Source organism: Macrobrachium nipponense, chromosome 1, assembly GCF_015104395.2.
Source record: "Macrobrachium nipponense isolate FS-2020 chromosome 1, ASM1510439v2, whole genome shotgun sequence".
Lineage (NCBI taxonomy): Eukaryota > Metazoa > Arthropoda > Malacostraca > Decapoda > Palaemonidae > Macrobrachium > Macrobrachium nipponense.
In genome coordinates this window covers 145308433-145330336 of record NC_087200.1, presented here as the reverse complement: position 1 = coordinate 145330336, position 21904 = coordinate 145308433, and the positions used below count along the sequence as shown (strand labels likewise).

Genomic DNA, 21904 nt, shown 5'->3' with positions numbered 1-21904 from the left:
CATATACATATGGAACCAAGGTAACTTCCCTTCCGATATCATTCCTAACTATCCTGCCATCTCTACTAAATTTCTAATTAATTAAAGCATTGCTCTCAAGCCTTGACTTATGACCACATAGAAATATTATGGCATAATCTTGTATAAGGATTTAATTCCAGTTTATGATTAAGCATCTTTTGTCCTTCCCTGAATTCCAGCCCCAGAGAACCTGTAGTGTTTGTCTTGCTTTTAAAATATTGGAAGGATTTGACTTCATTAATCCTTCTCCGCCTCCTGTCATTCGGTCCTTTGTGCATACTCTGTTCTCAATACTTTTTTTTATTTTATTAGTCCCGTCTCCTTTTATATATGGCTCACTATTGTTGACTTAATTTCTAAGTTTTCTGGTGTTTTCCAATTACGGCAGCTTTCCTCTGTACACTAAGTTCGTCGTTCGTCCAAGCCCCGTGGAATTAAAACTAGTTTTTCCACTCCGACCACATTTTCGAAAAATAAAGTAATTCCGTGACCTCTTCTCGGATTAATTGGAATTTTTTGCAACTGGCCTTCCATTGTCGAAGGATACCAAGAACCCCTTTTTTAAAACTGACAACACAAAGAAAGCGAGTCGGTAAATTTGGGAGGGCATGAAACAATTACGAAACAATTTCACGTTCAGACCTATCGTAAACACACAAATAAAGTCTCTACTGCAAAAGCCTAAGGCTCAAACCTCTTTGGCATATTGTTGGGTACCTGTTAATGGAACATATATGTGAAGTACCTTTCTCAGACCTTGGGCAGGCCAATTCGGTAAAGCAAATATTTGAACTGTCAGAATTCAAATGACACAATGTGTACGTCATGGGGTACCTAAATTATACATTTAAATCTGCCAGGTACTATGACACCACCGTCAATATTCTATGCGTTCAAAATGTTAGTGGCCCACTTATGAACACTAGGAACATATTTAGAGAGATATTGCGTAACACCGCAAGGCTAATAATGCCATTCACTCTAAACCTACACATCCATAGCTCTAAGATATGGCTGTAACAGCTTCTAAACAGACAACATACCTACTACCTTTTATAACTGCAATTCTATCACTAATCAAAACTCACCTAAGATCACATGCAAGAAACATAAAAACTGTATATCCAATACGTGACTACTGAAAAAGGAACCGATATCACCGTCACAGACCAACTACGGTTCAAACCAGACTGAACGTAAACGTGCCCTTTGAGACTGACGGTGGACTCTACTCCTCTCAGAGAGAGAAGGGGGCCCAAAACTCTACCGAACAGAAACCAGTGAAAGGGAAGTTCAACCACTTAGGGACCTGTTATCAGGGGAGGGAGTGGTAGAGGACCGGTGAGGGGGGGTTAGGGGGGGTTAAGACAACGGAAGAGCGTTGGCTGCCTTTCTGCCATGACTCCTCTCAAGATATTGTCGTACAGGGGCTGGGCTACGGTCCACAGCGCCGTTGAAATCACCCAAGACGCCATTTGTTCCTTGATTAGCGGTTTATTTCAGATTTTAGTCCAGCATGCGGGTGAAAAACCCGAAATATCCTAGCAATTTATTTATGGTGTTTCAAGAAAGTCATTTGCTGGCTAGACCTACAGAAGGATGATGATACTGTATTGGAACTCACGAGAAACCAAAAGCAAGTCTGGCTAGACTATTTCAAGATTTGGGCCCTGAAGCCAGTTTCTTGTAAAATAAAAAATAAAAAAAAAAGAAGAGTTTACGAAAGCTCTGTCTATTCATAACAATGTTTGCTTCTTTAAATTCTGGAGCGCCGGTCATTTCAATTTCAATCTTCTAAAAATTATATGTAAAGACAGTAATGGGCACACACATACATAGTACATACTACATAATATTATGTGTGTGTTTTGTACTTTGTGAATGTTCATTACGTAACCCCCTCCACCGGACTGACTTGGTCCTTGTAACGGAAAAACTGAAGGAGTGGCGTTTAGCTGTCATGAAAAAAGTCTGAAGAATTCTGACCTACATAAGTATTACCTGAACCATAAATAGCTCGCAAATTTTGAGAAACCGGGGAGGAGAGTATGGGCCTACAGGTCTCTTTCAAGGTGTATGGTAGGCCCTACTTGTTTGGTTTTTGTAAATGCAGAGTAAAAATATATTAAACGAAACATCTTTCGAAAATAATCACTTTGTTAGGTTCAATTAAACCACTATTTAAACGCAAATTTTATCGTGACATTGAAGTTGCGTTAATATTTAAGTAAAAGAACAATTACTAAACCTTAGGAGTGTTTTTGAAGTAGGAAATCGAACTTCCAGAATATGTTGATTCCCGCTCATGTTACGTTATGAATATCATAATAAAGTTCCCTCTAAGTGTTTCTGAAAAAAAAAACACTACGGCCACGGTTGAATTAAATCCCATTCAGCCTGTCTCCGCCTTCGAGGTGAATTTCATGTATAGTCGACTTACGTGAGCATTAAAAGATACTGGGAAGAGCATAGGCTAGCAATTTCACCTTTAGAAGCCTTACTGAGAAACAGAGGGCTAACCCTACTGGCAACACCCACTCTGTGCTTCCACTAGAACATGCGATCGAATAATGATTAGGCCTATAACGGCATGGCAGTCTCTTTTATATCCCTTTGAAAGCTCATGATTTTCAGATGAAACATGTAGTTGCGAAAGCTGAGTGATGACGCAATCCAGCGTGCATCGAGCTAAGCCTCTCTCTCTCTCTCTCTCTCTCTCTCTCTCTCTCTCTCTCTCTCTCTCTCTCTCCAGCCGGCGAGGAGAGGAATACAATGGAAGCGTTTCCTTAAAAACCTGATATGCCTCTGTTGATCTGAGCAGTGATAGCCTGGTTGTGTATCAATTGCTGAGGGTCGCAGTTGAAGAGGAGGGAAAGAGAAAACCTAAAAGAGGTGTGAGTGATCAATATTACATGAAAATGTGTAATACATTTAATAAAATAATGTTGGACATCGAAGAGGTAATTCTTAGTTCACAAGATGTACGGTGTATCTCTCTCTCTCTCTCTCTCTCTCTCTCTCTGCGTGTGTCCGAACGCGCGCGCGTAAGAAAGAGCCCATTAATAAAACGCATAACCAATGAATCAACTAGTATATAAAACAGCAGTATTTACTTGCAGCATTATCTGAACATCCCCATCTCAACAGAAAGTTTGTTAACAGAAACATAAATTTTCCTCCTACGGTAAAAGAACCGTTGACGCTGCTGAAGGCTTCGGAATTTTACTCGTTCACATGGGAGGATTCAAAAAATATTCTAATACATTCTCCCAATACCTGTCCCGAGTTATATGCTCATACCTGCATCGCCCTGGGGATGACGCGAACCGGCGGCATCTGAGTGGTATACCACGACACTAACCACTGGCAGGAAAATCAGTCACTGGCAGTACAAACTAAGGAATTATAATATATGAGCGCAACGTTCACAAAAGTGAGAGAATAAGCGATTATTATATTTATTTATTACTGTTTTCAGCTGTAAGCCTTTTCTCCTCCGGGGAATGGCTTCAGAAAGTGCCCGGCTCTGGCTCTCAGGAATCCTTCTGCGGTGAGGCTGCTAGGCTCGTGCCTTTCTTTATCTGGAGGATCGCCATCCACCACAGTCCTGATTTTTGAGGGCCCGGACAGAGCACCCAAGCCAGTGAACGAACATCTCTACGAACGAGGCCAAGAGATTATTGGGCTAACTCAATGTAAAGGGTTAGTATGAACAGTTCACCATATCTGGTGTACTGTGGAGATGATTAATCTGTGTTTGGAGCGTCCCCTCGACCTTTAGCCTTTACTCTGCCATCATTCCCAATACCTTTCTCCTATTTTGCTGTCCATCATCTCTAACGTTACTTTTAAGAGAGAGAGAGAGAGAGAGAGAGAGAGAGAGAGAGAGAGAGAGAGAGAGACTACCTGATGATCAGTTCTTCCCCTCCAGGATGTGGTATGACCTCGTCGAGGCCCTGCCCTGTGCGGGTTAGATATGACTTATTGCAATTACTGAAAGCACTGATGTTGGATGGGAGTTTGGAGCTGAAAGCAATGTGTCAGACGAAGGCAGAGTGGCGCCCCCAATGAGACGCTGGAATGGGCTGCTGCGGCGCTGCATTTTGGCTCATCCGGTCCAGGATATCTGAATTGTCTGATTTATGCTGTAATATAACAGAGAGAGAGAGAGAGAGAGAGAGAGAGAGAGAGAGAGAGAGAGAGAGAGAGAGAGAGAGAGAGAGAGAGAGAGAGAGAGAGAATGCAATCTGCATACCTGGGATTCCAAAGCCAAGATATGGTTTAAATACATAAATAAAAGCGGTGAAATGCTGTATAGTCGCTATAATTCCATACGGGAGCTATGAAAAGTTGATGAAACTTACAGCATGAAAGTAACGGAAGATAGTATATAACAGAAGCATCCTGTTTTCTTTTTGAGGACTCTCTTGTCACTTTCAATCGGTCCATGCATCAAAGGGGCCCTATTCATGTGTTAGTTACAGTTTATATTTTGTTTTTCTGGGCCACAAATCCCACTGAATAGATTATGTCTTCCATTTCTATGGAGATTCACTTAGTACTCCCAAGTGAACCTGGAACTTTGCCATTGCTGCTTGCTCTTCCAGGAACCCGATCCGTGTCAAGGGAAAGCAAGATCATTCCAAAATTCTGTCCCTCTTTCCGCAGACGTCTCAAAGACAAGAAGGAATTTCGCTTTCCCTCAATTTCTATGAAAGAATAGCTATCGCTGGATGATAAGTGTAGCAAATAGAACCAATTCTTACCAATCCTTCTCACAATGTAATAAGAGATACAATATCAAAATCAACCAATTCCGTATTGGACGAAAAACTGATGATCCCCATTAATTTTGAAGTAAAGATGATTAAAAGTATATAAAAAAAACTTCAACGCCTAAAACACAGAGTCATACACAAAGTATCTGCACACAAACGTTTTGTATTTCTACCTATTCGGACAAGGTTTATTTAATTATTGCCCATATTTGTAATACTCCTAGCACAACACGTAAAGTTTTCTTCAAATTATCGAATGGGTATTCCATATTCACCGATTAAAAGCATAACAAACCAACGGCGTATATGATTAAAACGCTAAAACTTTCGTATCTACAAATGCAACCAATATAGGGCCGCTGATGACTATGACTGTCGCATGATTTCCCAACTCATTAATACCCCAGACCCAAAGCAGACGGTTATGAAATGCCCCAGAGGAGAAGCCATTTACAAAGGATCGCTGCAGTGACCCTTCAGCCTCACGGGAATGAGGTCACAGGATACCCGCAGGGGTTTATGAATGAAACAGTTGACCCAATTCAGACCCCAGGATCCATGGCACTACATAATTAGGACACGGTTAAGCATGAAGAGGCCACTCGGTCCCAGCGGGTCATCGGACTTCATTTTATGATCTTGGCGCAGTTGCTGTTTCATGTCGGCATTCCTCTGGCTTATTTGTTTTTAAGTGCAGAGGCCAAAAGGGCGTGGTCGAGCTGATGCTCTTTTCTAGCCCAGGAACGAAGCCAGTGAGAAAAAGGAGAATTGAAAGAAGGGAAGGGGTCGAGTGAGGGAAAAAAGCTAGATCTTTCTGCCCACTGAAGAAAGGAAGGAAAGGACCTTGCAAGCTTCACTCTTCGCTCCTGAACTCCTCTGCTTGCTGGATTTCTGTGTTGGGGTAGTTGTCAAGTCCTTCGTCCATCAGCTATTGATCCCATCCGAAACTAAGGACGCGATCTTATGATCAACCCCGACCCCACAAAACAGACATACTAATTTAATTTTCACGTATGTGACCCAATTACCTGCTCGTAAAACACAAGTGAAAATAGTACTATGATATTGTCAGTGTTTTGTGTGTTTTATCTTTACTGTATAATGGCAAAAAAATATGAATGAAAAGACTAATAACTGATATGACAGATGAGGTGTTTCACTGCAAACTGTGTCCCAGCCAATGACTATTTGTCCTATTGTTGATTTGCGAACTAAAAATAACAATGAAAAATAAAAATAAAAACTATGAATAAACGAAAAAATGATCATAGACCAACCCCAACCTGTCAATGTCAACAGTAAAGTGTATGTGCTTGCGTGCGTGCGTTTATCTTTTCTTTCACTCAGTTATACACAAAGGCTATACCATCTGTCAAATTCAGAGACCTGAGGAACTATCCTAGCTGGAACGAGGTACCTACTCTCCCCTTCCCACCCCCCTCCCCCAACTCTCAAAGAACAACCAAAGGGAACCTCTTTCCATGGAGAATGTTCCCACCGCCAGCAGTCACGACCCTCTTTCATTGTTCAGTTTTCTAATGACTTTCAGATGAAGCCTTCAAACTGCAGTCCGCTTCCTGCCAGTTTCTAAGTTTTTGTTCCTCTTTATTTTCCCCCGACCTTTCTCCGGCTATCTGGCTACATATCTATCTGATGGCTTGTCGGGTGTTACGAACTAACACTCATTCCCGGAGAAGGGCGGAATTTTTTCAGATCAGCGAAATGATGTTGGAACAGGAAGGAGAGAGAGAGAGAGAGAGAGAGAGAGAGAGAGAGAGAGAGAGGAGAGAGAGAGCACCATTAACAGTTAAAAGAACAAAGTCAATAAGAAGCACCCAGAATATAAGACAAATTTAAGACAAAGATGGTCTCAACGACTTGTGAGAAAAAAATCCATGGTGGGAAATAAGGAAATGCACGACTATCTCAAAGCCCGTTTACTTAGATAAGATCGTGGGATTCCCGTCCACGTATCTCTCCAGAAAGGAAAGGATGAAGGGAGAGACCGTAGACGAAGTCCAAATGAAACTGAAGAAGATATGAATGAGGAACTGAAAGTATGACTGAATTATGAATACGCATGAAGGGATCAACTAGTGGGTCTCTTATAAACAAGAAGAGTGGGAGACCAGAACTCTTTGGAGCCCTACTGGTAATGGACAAGTGAGCAGATGCTGCGCTATCAACAACGCCATTCACAGGCTAAATAAAATTTTTGGTAAAGCAGCCTTATGCAAGACCGTGCCTAATGCTTTTAAGATTTCCACCCGAGAAAATACTCAAATACCAGCAAAGTGACCGTACTCCAGTTCATACTAGAGATCCACAAATACCACTCAAAATGTTTAAAAAGGTTGTCTTCAATCAATACTGATCAGTGGAAGTTGTAGCCTTAGGATTGTAAACTGAAGGAATAGGCCAATCATATTTCTTTGGAATGGATCATCACTGTATGATTATTGCGCATACAAGAATAATTAATTTGCTTAGCAAAAGAAACCCGACACGCGTCAGGTCGTTGCGAACTCCATCAAGAATAGCACTGTACTATAAGTACATGACACACTTTATTGATTTATTTGTATTTGATTGGCTATCCAGACGTCATCCGATTTTCCGAGGCTTGTAAGTGCCTGCAGGCAGTTACAGGACTGCACGACTCGTTTTGCAAGTTCCTTAACAAGTGTCTATGAAGAGAAGAACTATACAAAACAACAGCTAAAGCTTAGCCTCCGGCACAGACATATTTGCTGAGCAGCCATTAAAGGGGACAAATGTTGGATTTCCAGTTGCTGAGAACTTCCGATGAAGGACCAAGTTCCCCCCTACCCAAAACCTGCCCCCTCTCTCCACGATAAAGAGACAAGACCAGGATACCAGATCTCCTCTTAGAAGCAGAAGGACAGCCAGAAATTCATGACAAGCCTCCCTCCTTGACCTGCCTCTTGTTTGAGAATGTTCATTTCTCAGCTGAATTGATAATAAATATATATATATAATAATATATATATAGTATATATATATATATATTATATATTATAATGAATATATCTCTATATTATATATATTATATATATATATATATCTATATATATATATAGATAGATACAATAAAAACTAAAAAAAAACTTTCCAAGACTCGATAGAGGACATAAACAATATTCATCTTTTCACGTTGAAGACAAGATTGTGCAAAACTATTACCAGAATATGACAGAGCACTACAGTAACCCTTTCATACTGAATCCAGATAAAAAAGTCACAGGTAAAAAAGTAAAAAAAAAAAAAAACACAGGAAAAAAGTCACATTAATCTTATCTAGATAGTGACCCCGAGGGGTTTTAGCCCAGTATGTATCCAAGTTGGTATCCACCTTTGCAAAGGCGTGTTTAGTACAAAGGTCGCTGAGGATGACCGTAAAAGATTGGAAATATCATAAAGCTAATGAACCCCAAGAAATATTGTGAATTTTTCCTTGGGATTTTATTACCGGCCACCATAATTTAGTGTGATTTTTCTCCTGTGACTTTATTTCCGGCTACCTTTATATATGAAAAACATATATCAAAACTTTCCTTCTAAAATAATACAGAATCCCTGCAGTACTGTAGAGGGCACTTCTTTAACATTATAGCAGACCACTGTTGGAAATTTCCAGAATTCTAAAAAATTAATTAAAAATTTTTAACCCTTTTCGCACTGAAAAATAAAAATAAAAATTCCCTCCAAAATGCCACTGAATGCACAATATATAGTAACTAATTTCGTAATACGGAAAAATTGTCAAAAGTCCTAAAATACTATAACTTTTCCCTTGGAGGGAAACGAATACAAAGTGACCAGAATACACACAATCACATACCAACCACAATAACATTTCCTGCTGATCGGAACTGAAAAAAATGGCAACTTAAAACGAGTTTTCCCCAACTGACTGACATATCTAAATCTCTAGTTATCGAGATCTTATACACATTCATTTATCGTTGTTTATTATATATCATTCAGTACATATGCGCTTAATAATGACATGGCATAATCAGCAAAAAATTAAGACTGCATCTCACATAGATGACCTAAAAGAGAGAGAGAGAGAGAGAGAGAGAGAGAGAGAGAGAGAGAGATGGTAAACCTGTCAAAGTTAAGCATCACTTCACTAGAAATGAATATACATGAAATTGAAACGTGCCTGGAGTGGTGTGTGTGCATGCGCGCGTGTACGTGAGAGGATGGGTTACTGCAATCACAAAGGAAGAAGAAGAAGACCCCGGAAATTCTGCACCTCCTCGATCCCGCCCTCGCAGAAGTAGTACCTGACATAAAACCTAAACATAACCACCTTCGTTAATTCATTGTCCGCTACTTGGATCATTATTATAAGATGTCACATTCATACGGCAGACTCTCTACCATTTCATTATATAAGTAGTCATATTCTATAATTCTTTTTTTTTTTTTTTTTTTGCCCTGGTTGATGCCCAATAGCGAAAATGTGACATCATTCGGACCTCACTTGGGGCCCAAGTTCATAGGCCTCAAAACATCTGAAAAGCGAAGACTAGAAAAATACTACAAGCTATGACAACCCCAATCTGAATGCATCTGCTGGCTAACAACAAGCATCAAGTGCTACCAATTTCAGAGAGAGAGAGAGAGAGAGAGAGAGAGAGAGAGAGAGAGAGAGAGAGAGAGAGAGAGAATGGAAAACTGAAAGTTCTAGGTGTCCACAGCAGCCGATTAGACTTAGTCGGAAATGGCAGCTTAAACAAATAAAAATAATAATAATCTAGGAGTCCACAAATGCTTCCTTGCTCGATCGCCACTTTGAATCAGGCGTCGTCGTATTATATATCTTGGCCGTTACTTTCCACTTCCGGTGCAACGAGCCTTTTAAAAACACCGGATCCACCACAGCACTTCAGTAAACCTCTTTCTTGCTGTGTAATTGATGACTGATTGGCCGAAGATTATCTGGCGTTACATTACCTGGTGTTCTGAATGAAATGAATGTTGTATTGCTAAGGAGGAAGGAAGGAAATGCATCTTGTATTGTTTAAAGCGAACGTGAGAAACGAACAGTTTTTGGGAGGGAACAAATCATACACGCAGCAGTATAAGGTCAAATAAAGGTGAGAGAGAGAGAGAGAGAGAGAGAGCTGTAGTAAGAAATGACGTGAGGTGGGACGGGGGTAGGTAGGTGATACATGGAGGGTGGTGGGTTACTTTCAAGGGGACTTCTTACGTCTGGCACGGAGAGAGAGAGAGAGAGAGAGAGAGAGAGAGAGAGAAACTTGGCAGTACGTACAAGAACTGGAAATGGAGAACCGTAAATAGACTCAAAGTACAACCTTTCATTTGAATCGCTCAATGGAATTGCCATCTATTAAATTAAATAAATCATATATATATTATATATAGATATATATATATATATATATATATATATATATATTTATTCTTGCTTACACACACACGTGTGTGTGTGTGCAATTTGAATTTAATTTTCATCCTACGTTTGGCACGGAAGAAAGCCTGATGCTCCCCCCCCCCCCCCCCGCAACAACTTGTCAACTCAACTAGCACCCCTCAAGAATAGTAGTCAGTTCCCCATATGGTTATGCCCTCCACTTCCCTACCATTCTACCAAGTTCCAACTCAGTCAGTCAGTCAGACTCAGCAGTTGATGCTGCACAGCTGCAGTTCACTGAGCAGAAACGGTGAGAGCATCTGGGGAACAACTCCCTCGGTCACACTGGCTCAAAACTATGATGATAATTCGTAGTAATTATACAACGCATTTAAAGCTCACGTGATAAGGTGTTTTTTAATGACCGTAAATAATGAAAAAAATGTTTCGGGAATTCCACACGTATTAAGTACTGTAAATTCATGATACTAATTTACTTAACAGCAAACCACAAACTACTTTAATCAAAATATTAACCCAACAGTCAAATCCGTCTGTCAACAGGTTTTTTTTTTTGTGTCGTGAGAAAGTTATAATCTTCCTCCTCGTGAATGTAAAAAGACTGTCGACTTTACAGAAAACTGTTCTTTCTAGCATTAAAAGGATTTACAGATTAAGCTTAAACAGCTAATCGACTTCTGTAAAGAGAAACCATACAATAACCTCAGTGATCTTCCTTCCTAGCTTGAATGGTGGGGGTGGGGGTGGGGGGGGCTGCAATACCGAAAAGTTAATGGACAACCGTAGATGGTAAATAACTTGAAATACTTCCCACGAGAAAAGCCTCAATGAACAGAGAGAGATTGCACCCGTAACCAACAACATGGCATGCCATAAATTTCTAGTTAAATAATATTGTACAAAAATGAATAAGCAGACCAACCAATCCAATCATCTCCTTTATTCCTCACACCGCTGGACTGAGGAACAGCCTCCCATCGGAAGTCGTGCAATTGCAACTTCATCAGTTGAAGCAAAGATGCAGTGCATTACTACCCTAGTACTATTCATCTTTTATTTTAATATTTCACTTACATTTTTTTTATTAAGTTATTCATTTAATTTGTCAATTTATATGTTTTCCTCATAACGGAAATCCTTTCTGTATTTCCAATTACTTCACTCAGTTCTTGCGAATGAACACCACAATATTCTTTGGAAGCTCGAATTTCAAGTCAATGGCCCCTGTGTGTTTGCTCCATATGAATAGGCCTCATCTTCTGAATAATAATAATAATAATAATAATAATAATAATAATAATAATAATAATAATAATAATAATAAAATCCGGGTGGATTAATATTAATAATGAAAAGAAAACAATATACAAGGGAACAATCGGTCGCACCAGTGCTGGCATAAGGCCACCTTAATCTCACACGAACAAACGGACAATGTCCTTATTGTACAGCATAAGGTATAGATAGCACTGTTTACACACCTTGTAGAGGCCAAATCATCCACAGTCGCGTTGACCAGAGGGAAATAAGTTCGAGAGAGAGAGTTCATTCATGAGAAGGGAACTGCCAAGTCTGGTGCCAAATGCAGGAGCTTTATAATGCCGCTAAATCTCGTGCCGAGTCTCCCAGAAATGTGAAGAGATGTTACTTTACATAAGATGATGTGCTTAGGCGGCTTCTTACTCCTAAAGCAGCCAACAGTGTTCTAGAGGAGCTGCCACTAGAATGAAACTGCTCGATTGGTTGAAATCCTTCCATTGTTAATCTTCAACTGCTTGCCCGCGCACATAGCTTATAGCCATGAGGCATGCTTAAAGCATAACGCCTGAAATCGTCTACATCTTATGTTACTGATTCGTCTAATTACAATACTTTGTTCGTGCATTCTGAATCTATTTTTCATTCCATTTTTCCATCTTTTCTCTTGAGAAATAAAAGTTCAACAACTTGAACGGGTTTAGAGAGAAAGATATGACAGCATGGAGGCAAAAAATATTTGTAAACTGAATGGGTTCAGGAGTCACAAGGTGACGGTGCAGATTTCCAGAAGCCATGCAACGTGATGCCATACAGAGGGACTGTGGCTCGACTCATACACTTCAACTCTATCTTTCAAAGACGACCGGGTTCGGTTTCTTCTCAAGAAGGTTGACGACACTATTCAATACGTCCTTCAGAACAGAATTTCTACGATGTCTAATGAAACTCGTATTCAATTGTTACAGCTTCTACGATGCTTAACAGAACATCTAATCACATGCTACGGATTCTCTTAAAGCTTTCGAAATCAGGAACATACTCCACGCCTTAAAACACTAGCTACTGACAACCTGTTCTATTCACATCATGTAGTAAGTATTTCTAAATGCCTATGAAAAGATGTTTCGTTCTCTGCGATGGAGAGGCAGGCTCTCATTTCACTGCATAACTTGATTTGAATCCAAAACTTTCTTTGACATCAATACTTAGACCCTTTGAAAAAATTATAAAAATCTCTAAAACTGAGTCGAGACACATGACAGCAAGTCAGGGCTTTCCTCTCTTAAATGCGGAAATCTCTGTGTCCTCTGCTTGAAGCCTCCCCGAGTTTTCAAAGTACTGCCCGTTTCGCCCGAGATACCATTATGCCTAACGATACTATCTTTTACTTTCCTTGTTCACTAAGTCCACCCCATATCTTGCCTAGTTCTCCACAAACACACACACACACACACAGAAATTAAACTCCAAATAAACTAGTGCACTGTAAAAGAACAAATTTTTTCAAGCTGCAGGTTCACAAATGCAGGAAACAAAAATCCAACCACCCCTAGAGGGTAAAGCAAAGGAGCTACAACCTCTCCATGTCTGTAAACCGAGCCAACAAGATGGAACCAAGAAAACACATGACTGTTTCCATAAAATACTAGGAAGTAAGTTCGATGTTTACATCAGCATATGAGAGCATGTAAGTCTGTCAACCACAGAAGTTATTCAAGTTTGGTGCAAACGTGAGGAAACAAGAAGTGAAGCCCAGTAGGTGCAGTACAATAAAAGACTACTGAACACCAAAACATAAATCTCGAGAAGACATGGTCGGTGCGTAGTTACTGAGAACATCAAGTTTCCTGTAGTTCTCTTTTCAGATGCTTTCCAGCCTTCTCCGGGGAGGTATATACGCACGTGAGTCACCGTAATACTTGGCATCTTGAGATAGTTATGCACCCGGACCAGATGTCTCAAAACAGGATCTTTGCTCAAGTGAACCAGACCTTTAATAATAATAATAATAATAATAATAATAATAATAATAATAATAATAATAATAATAATAATAATAATAATATCCTTTATTTCCGCTCAGGGCCATATACATGGAATATACAAAATGCAGACAGTAACATACACAATCTAGATACATGAGACAACATGATAAGAAAAAAAAAGAATAATCGGCTCTTATCCACAAAAAGCTGAGGTACCATAAAAGATAGTTATCATAATACTGGTAATAACAGTAGTAATATTGATGAGAAAAAAAATGCATTGACAGTTATAACAGTTAGTGCACAAATTATATAACTTAAATTTCAACTAGAGACCTTGGGTGGTTACAGTAGTCAGGTCCAGAGAGCTAAATACGAAAATTGAATGAAAAAACTTTAACTTGATAGTATTCACAGTAATAATGAAAAAGTAAAATATCAGCATTAAATATAATAATAATGACAGAATCTGCAGATGAAATCTTGCCAATACAGAGATTAAGTCCTTTAGGACATCAGAATCTTTATCAGCACACAGGCAAATCACCTAAGTACTTGTTATATCTCTCTCTCTCTCTCTCTCTCTCTCTCTCTCTCTCTCCACACACACACACACACACACACACACACACACATACACAAACAAACACATACACCCCTCACGCATGTGCAGTCCCAGAAACTGAACACAAAGAACAGTCGCCTCGAAACCTGGATTCTCATAATCTTGACACATACATTGGCCAGTAACCTCAAAACTTGGGATCTTCTGTTGTACCCGTAGAAGGCCATGAGCAATGAGACCCAAAATATTACCTTTAAAGCCCATTCGCTGCCATTTCAAAGTAGCTGAGGGAAGACAATTGCATCCCAATAAAATTAATCTATTCGTGAATTTTTATAGCATAATACAGGATTGTTTTAAGGAAGATAAAACACACCAATTAAACACAGGTCTTCATTATTTCTATAAAAACACTGTAAAAATGCGGGGATTTACGCAACATACACTATGAGATCAAGTAAATTTAAGGAACTACCGTTTGATAAGAACTGTGAAGAATATTCGTCACAATTAATACACACACACACACACACACACACAATTAATATATATATATATATATATATATATATATATATATATATTATATATATATATATATATAGATATATATAATATATAATATATCTATATATATAATATATATATATATATATATATATATGATCTTGAGGCTTACTTCCGTATAGAGCTGATTTTGTCTCTATCATTACAATTGTGACAGCTCGATCCATTAAGAGACAACACATCTACAAAAGAAATTCCCAGTGTTTACTCATTATTTACAAAAAAGGAACCTATACTGACATATGATGAACATAACGCCATCGCTGCCAAAATAAAACATCAAGATATCAATCACAACAGACTCTAAAGACAGCGCTGAATATCTGACAGTCCCCCAATAGCCTGTTTATAGCCAAAGTTCCATAAATCACCAAATCACCAGAATTTGAAAATATGAAAGGGGTTATCAGAAATGGCAGAGCTGCCCTTGGGAGTATATACTTGAATATAGAAGCCGAGAAACAGGTAAGAAGAGGATCCAGCATCTACCTGAACGCGCTTGTTGATGTTCACCAGCTTGACAGGGCTATGGCGTCATGCGGAGTCACTTTGTTGCATGACGTCATGGTGTTCTCAAGGCAACGCGCTACTTCGGGCCTCTGAATTTATTGCAAGGCATAATGGTCTAGCCTTTTCTTTAAACATTTGTAGTCCATTTCAGTAAAAGTCATTCTTCAAGTGGTTAATTCTTCTATTCCTTCAGGGTTAACCCTCCAACATTCCGACTTTCTTATCTGTTTACTTGTGTTCTTCTTTTCTTCGGACAGGCCTGGGCTACAAAAGAATATTAGGTTGTCTGTTTCACTGTTGTAGAACGTCAGAAGTCATCTATTTCGGATAATACCGATGACCCCAATAACCCATAATGACTTCCGTTAGCGACCCCAATTCATTAATAGGTTGGTTAGATCATGAGAAATCAAAGCTTCAAATCGTAGCGCTCAACAAATTGACCACTTCCAGGCTTCCAAAATAAGTATGACTTTCGACATTCACCAAATGTGATTTGAATTCTAGTTTTTAGGCGGAATTGGCTTGAATTATACTATTCCTTGATAATAAAACCTCGAACGTTATTCATCACTAATACCATGCCTCGGCCACTTGGGGTTGAGAGCCAAGATAAAGGACTCAAGGATGTGAGTAACGAGTTTCTCTCTCTCTCTTTCCTCTCTCTCTCTCTCTCTCTATCTCTCTCTCTCACTCTCTCTCCTCTCGGGGTCTCTCTCTCTCTCTTCCACTCCTCTCTCTCTCTCTGTATATATATATATATATATATATATATATATATATATATATATATATGTATGTATGCATATATATGTCATATATAGATATATGTATATATCATATATATATATATATATATCTATATATATATATATATATATATGAGAGAGAGAGAGAGAGAGAGAGAGAGAGATTTTCACCTTAACCTTTTCCCTTCGGAGGATGGGATATTCTTGATCATTACTACCCACTCTCGTATATTACAGTGGTGCCTGTGTATATTTGCAACTCGAGAATACATCTTCAAGAAGAATGGCTCAGATAAACCTCCTTCATCAACAATTTGTGGTTTTAATCTTAACCCGTAACCCTAAAATTAGCATATTCAGCGGCGAGTTCTATTCACGGAATTTCCCGTGGAATTTTGAAAGAAGAATCGTGTTCCAAAACACCTATTATTCAAGACTAGGGATATCTCTAGACATGCAACGCTCCTACGAGGATGTAACAAGAAAATGAAAGATTACCACGATGTATCCATAAAATGAAAGTCATAACCATGGACTGAAAGGTCTAACACCATGAAATGAAAGTCACATCAATGCAACTCTGAAATAAAGGTCACATGAACATACAGCTGTGAAATGAAAGTCACTCCAAATGAAAGCCTCAATACGAAGTATCCATGAAATGAAAAACTGTTAAAAATATGCAGAGAAAACGCGCATTTTTTCCTCCATGGTCTAATTCTCACTCTCCATTAGTATCAAATGGAAGATTATCAAAATGAATCTCTTTAACGTGTAAAAACAATTTGATGAAGTCTGGAGTGTTCTTTCGTCAGCATTTCCAAGACAAACTTGGCATTCACTTTCCACTGGTAACTATGCGCGTAAGGCACCGTCTTCATTGTACCGTCGTCTTCACAAGCTTTACCTCACAAGTTTACACGTATTTCATAATTACCTTCAACCTAAGCGTTATTTAATTTCTTAACCGTTTTCACAACTATGCTTCGCTCTTAATTATCAGCGACGACTTTCAAGTGGAAACACCTCCTGTGTAACTATCATTATTAGGTGATATTACGATGAAACTCTTCCCACGACATCTGAGAACTGAGAGATGCTGATGTGCTGTTTCATACAGTGTTCCTTTTCCATAAACACTATCACAGATCTGTTACTATGCCTATAATCTCAAATATAAAGACAATCTAAGTAATATGTTCAGATTCTGACAGCAGGCCATACAGTTTATATTTTTTTACATTTCAATTAGTCATAGTACCTACAAAAACTATCGGATAGATAGGAAATCTCCCCATCCTACAACAGAAAAAAAAAAAATCACCCCTAGTTTGTGACCGGAAAAAAATGTCATTCAATAGTTTTGGTGAGGCTAGAGTGTGAAAAATTGGGAGGTCCTGTTGTGGTGACGATTTCAAGAACAGGCCTTCGAAATTATAAAAGTCATTCAAGGCTTAAATCCGAAAAAAAATTAAGAATTAAAATATTAGCAAAAAGTAAAGCTTTTGGACGGATTAAAATGTGCACCGGGTACAATGACAAAAAATCATGAATTGCCGGACTGAAAGATTTTTTTTTTTTTTTTTTTTTAAGCAAGGTACCAGTGACACAGATGGCGTTTTGGAACTTTCTTTCTCATACGGCATTGTTGTGACTCTCTTCAAATAACAAAGCATAAGAAGAAGCAGAAAATAATCCATTTACAAAGTCGTATGTTGCAAAGGACCAAAAGAATACAGCGAATGATTCAGTAAGCAAAATCTGTATTGAAATTGCAATCTTTCGCGGGAAAACGAAAGAATGAACTTATAGATATTAGCGAGAGAGAGAGAGAGAGAGAGGAGAGCCTTCTGGATGCAGAGAGATGAGTCAGCGAGAGAAGGAGAGAGAGAGAAATGATCTCTAGTTCAGCGAATACTAAAACGAAAAACCCCCTCCACTCTTTCTTACACAGGAATCGAGCCCAAGGTCTAGAGGCTGAACTCCACAGACGTTTTTCTTTCAACGCCGGACTAATAATGATTTGACCCCAATAAGTGAACAGATAATGATCTCATCATGCAAGACTCGAGACCCACAGCATGTGATGTTAAGTGCCATTGCAGTAATTACATGTCAGCGCCAAATACTTTAGTCGCCAGGTTAATTACCGCTACAAACAGGCGTCCCACGCACTCCATTATCTACCTTTCCAATTTGACACCTTGCTTACGAAAATCTTGGGGCACATTCTCTCTCTCTCTCTCTCTCTCTCTCTCTCTCCATGTGTATACATATATACGTATAACTGAACCACGAAAATTTGTTACGTAATGAATATATAAATAAAGCCAAAAGCCTTTATTCATCCGGTAAGAAAGGATACACTTTGCCTAAGTAAACGAAATAAAATGGTGGTATTGATGTAATTGATGTTTATCGAAAAGCATATATAATATTTTGTAAAACTGCTCTCAATATGTATAGCACTGATATTGGTTGGACTCGATATTTTTGCTACATAAGATTAGCCTTCTTAACTGATGTGGTGTTGTCAATAATACTGCATTAACCAAGCTGTGCTTTTACTCTTCGTTCATAGATTTCTTAAGGCGCATACATAAGCTGTTAAATTTTCCAGTGTTCTCAATTAAAGTTTTGAGTAAAGATTTTGCACTTAATGTTAAGCCTACAATCGAAGAAGCATTTCCTTTGTATAATTGGGAAAGAATCTGGAAAGTGTTAGACACTCCGTTTATCCTTCCCAGATGAACGTGAATTTGTATTTAGATATTTGCGTGGTGTTCTTCCCTCTAACTCTAAATGAAAAGCCCTCAATATCATAGAGACAGATGCATGTGCACACTGTGGTTGCAGAAAGGATGTGTTTCATATCTTCTGGTTTTGTGATCAGCTTCAACAGGAGGTAACATTTTCAAATATAGCCTTCATTTCATATGTAACTTAAGAAATCATAGTTTTCTTCAAGTTATTCTTTTTTATTTCAATTGTAATACTAATGAAGATCATAATTGTGCTAAATTTCTCAATACGATTTTGTATTAGCAGTTTGGAATGGGAAAAGACAGAATATAATTAGTAACGTTTTACTTAGGATCCTACAACATAAATGGTATCTTCGGAAAAATACTGTCAATTCAGAATTATAAGTTGCAAATGAAGAACTTAATTTCCTACGGTGTATCATCAAAATAAACATTTTGAATGTTAAAGACAAAGTATTGTATTTGGTCATAGCTCAAAGAACTTATTATTGAATATAAGGCAAATGTTGTATGATGAACATTTGTAAAATAAAAATAAAAAAGGTATGGCAGAAAAATGATTAAAAGACTGGTGTTCAGTAAGAGATATATTGACGAAAATGTAAATATAAATGTAAAACTTACTTTTCTGATAACTACTTACATATGTAGTGTTCCGTTTACAAAAGTAAGAGGAACTGGTAAGAAGAAAAATTATCAGTCAGATTATGCAAATACTATGAAATAACTGTAATCTTCATTAATGTATTTTTTTAATAAAAGATAAAAAAAAAAAGATCCCTGACAATGAGGGCTGTTAGTCCAGGAAAGCTTGTCACTTCTTTGAAAAAATATCTCCGCTAGATACCATCCAGTTTCAGTGAAGTTCTGTTAGTAATATATATATATATATATATATATATATATATATATATATATATATATATATATATATATATATATATAGATATTAATATCTTATATATATATTAATATATATTTATATATATTTGTATGTTTGTACAAGTGTGTGTATGTTTACAACATATTATAGTACGTACACGCACAAACAGAAAATGAGTAAGGGCCTTTAATGAAAACCTCAACATCCCACCATGTAGCGTAAAACCAAACTATTAACCACAAAGTCTCATTAGATGCAAATGACTGCCAACAGCTGGCTGGATGACGACCTTCATCATCCCGAGAGCCTCAGAAGCACAGGCCATCCATCAACACCCGACAACAAATCGTAAGTGATTCTTTTGCAGTGGACGTCTGGAATTTATCGGTCTTTTGACCTGAAGGCGGGAATCCCGCCTGACCTCAGTAGCTCAAATCGAATGATACCAGATGGCAACTTAGGTTTCATTGACTTCTTCATTTGCTCTCTTTTGGTGGGAGAATTGAGCTCGATATCTTTTCACCAGATGCCAATTCGTCTGCGTGAATGTTGGAATAAATTTGCGTGGATCTTTGAGCGAATGCCTGGTCTACTGATTTCATCCCAGAAGCAAACACGCGAGAACAGAAATGTTCAGATATTCGTTTGTATACTTATCTATTTATTTATATGAAGTTTTTCCATTCTCGCCTCATCACATCATAACCGACCTAAGTGCACATCGGCAAGTCCATCAATTCTTTCTATAACAACTTGGGTCAAGCGTCTGGGAGAACTTTTTTTGGGCTACTGTCCAGTTCTTGGGAAAGCGTGATTGCCACAAACGAGTATCTCGACTATAAAGCTGATGAGTTTATGGTGTATGTAAATGTAGTGCAATCATGCAGTCTATCTATCTACCGAATACGACATTTCCCCCCGAATGGGGTGGCCCCAGAGAAGAACAAGAAACAGCTGATGATTTACAATATATCCTTCAACTACCTACGGAATCCAGGATGGAATGAAATATTATACAGAATTTAGGCCAAAGGCCAAGCGCTGGGACCTATAACGTCATTCAGCGTCGTAAAGGAAACGGTGAGCAAAGGTTTTCTAGATGCAAGAGGAGGAAAACCTCAAAGCAGTTGCACTTTGAAACATTGTAGGAGAGCGGAAAGAAAGAAGCAGATAGTACAGTAAAATCAATCAAAGGGATTGCAGCAAAGGGTCCAATGGGACGCTGCAAAGATCCTTAAATAATGCCTACAGTGCACCGCGTGAGGTGCACTGATAGCACTAACCCCCTAATCCAGGATGAACAGCCGGAAACCAAAACATGAGGTGTTTCACATACCTACCTACACACGTCTGCTCATTAGCAGCTCCCGTCGTGTGGCGCTTCATTTCTTTGTCGAATATTTTACATGATCCTTTATTGAAGCAAGTTGTGAAATGCTCTAACTTTATTCCAGCAATCTGCGACATTTCATAACGTAAGACCTTCAGGCTTAAACGAAGCTCTCTGCCAGCTTCACTTGTTTGACCTCCCAACGACTCACACAATGACCTCAACCTCACGAGAGGGTCTTGTAATGCTGTAAGATGACTCAGGATTGCAAAGCCCCTTTCTTCGGAAAGGTTAATAGACATTCTCCCCTCTTACGTGAGTGAGTGTTCACTCTTTTGAGCTCCGCCGAAGGCGTTATGTAAGACAATTTCTCTCTCTCTCTCTCTCAGACACACATACATACACACAATTACAATATGCTGATTTGTCTGTATTACGCACAAATAGATCATGCTCATTTCTCTTTAAGAAAATAGAAAATGCTTATTATGATCCTTAAGAAATAAAATCATTTCTCTTTGTCTCACATAATTTTTATCTCCAAGTTTACCGTAACAGCCTGAAACCTTTCCCACCCTTCGATTGCACCACAATTCCACAACCGGTATCGGAAAGTTTCCTATCCAATCTAAGCTATACCGAGGTTCTTGCACTTTTCCATAATCCAGCCGAGTTTTGCGGGAGGTTGGTCATCGACACTCTTCGCCGTTAACCTATCGAACTATTTCCCAGGCGACGTTTCAAGCTTCACTCATCCATCAGCGCATATTTAGAAAGAGGTTAGACATGTTCCCGAATATCCTGCCTCATTTGCTAAGAAGTGATGCCATGGTCACTTCAATGCCTCATTTACTGGGCGCAACGCCCATTCTATTTGGCACCTTGCATCTTATTCTAATGTCAGTTCTAACTTCATTATTTTTTGTAATAGTCATTACAAATAGTATTGGAACCCACAAAGAGGAGGAACTTGGCGAGGTAATCCCCCTCCCCACAGAAGTAAAACGTTTCTACAGGTATCCTCTCACATGACATTATTGGTGCCTTGCTTCCTGATGTAACG

The 21904-nt window shown here is 38.7% G+C and overlaps 1 protein-coding gene across 8 annotated transcripts in view; it reads right to left on the bottom strand.

Moving 5' to 3' along the window:
• The window catches only part of LOC135219717 (uncharacterized), a 192264-nt gene that overhangs the window by 41824 nt on the left and 128536 nt on the right, over positions 1-21904 (bottom strand). The window contains exon 1 of one of the 8 annotated variants that reach the window (XM_064256713.1): positions 1110-1265. The exons of the other annotated variants lie outside the window; for them this stretch is intronic. The gene's annotated coding sequence lies outside the window, so the exon portion shown is untranslated. Of the gene's footprint in view, positions 1-1109; positions 1266-21904 lie in introns of those variants that run through there. 8 annotated transcript variants of the gene reach the window in all.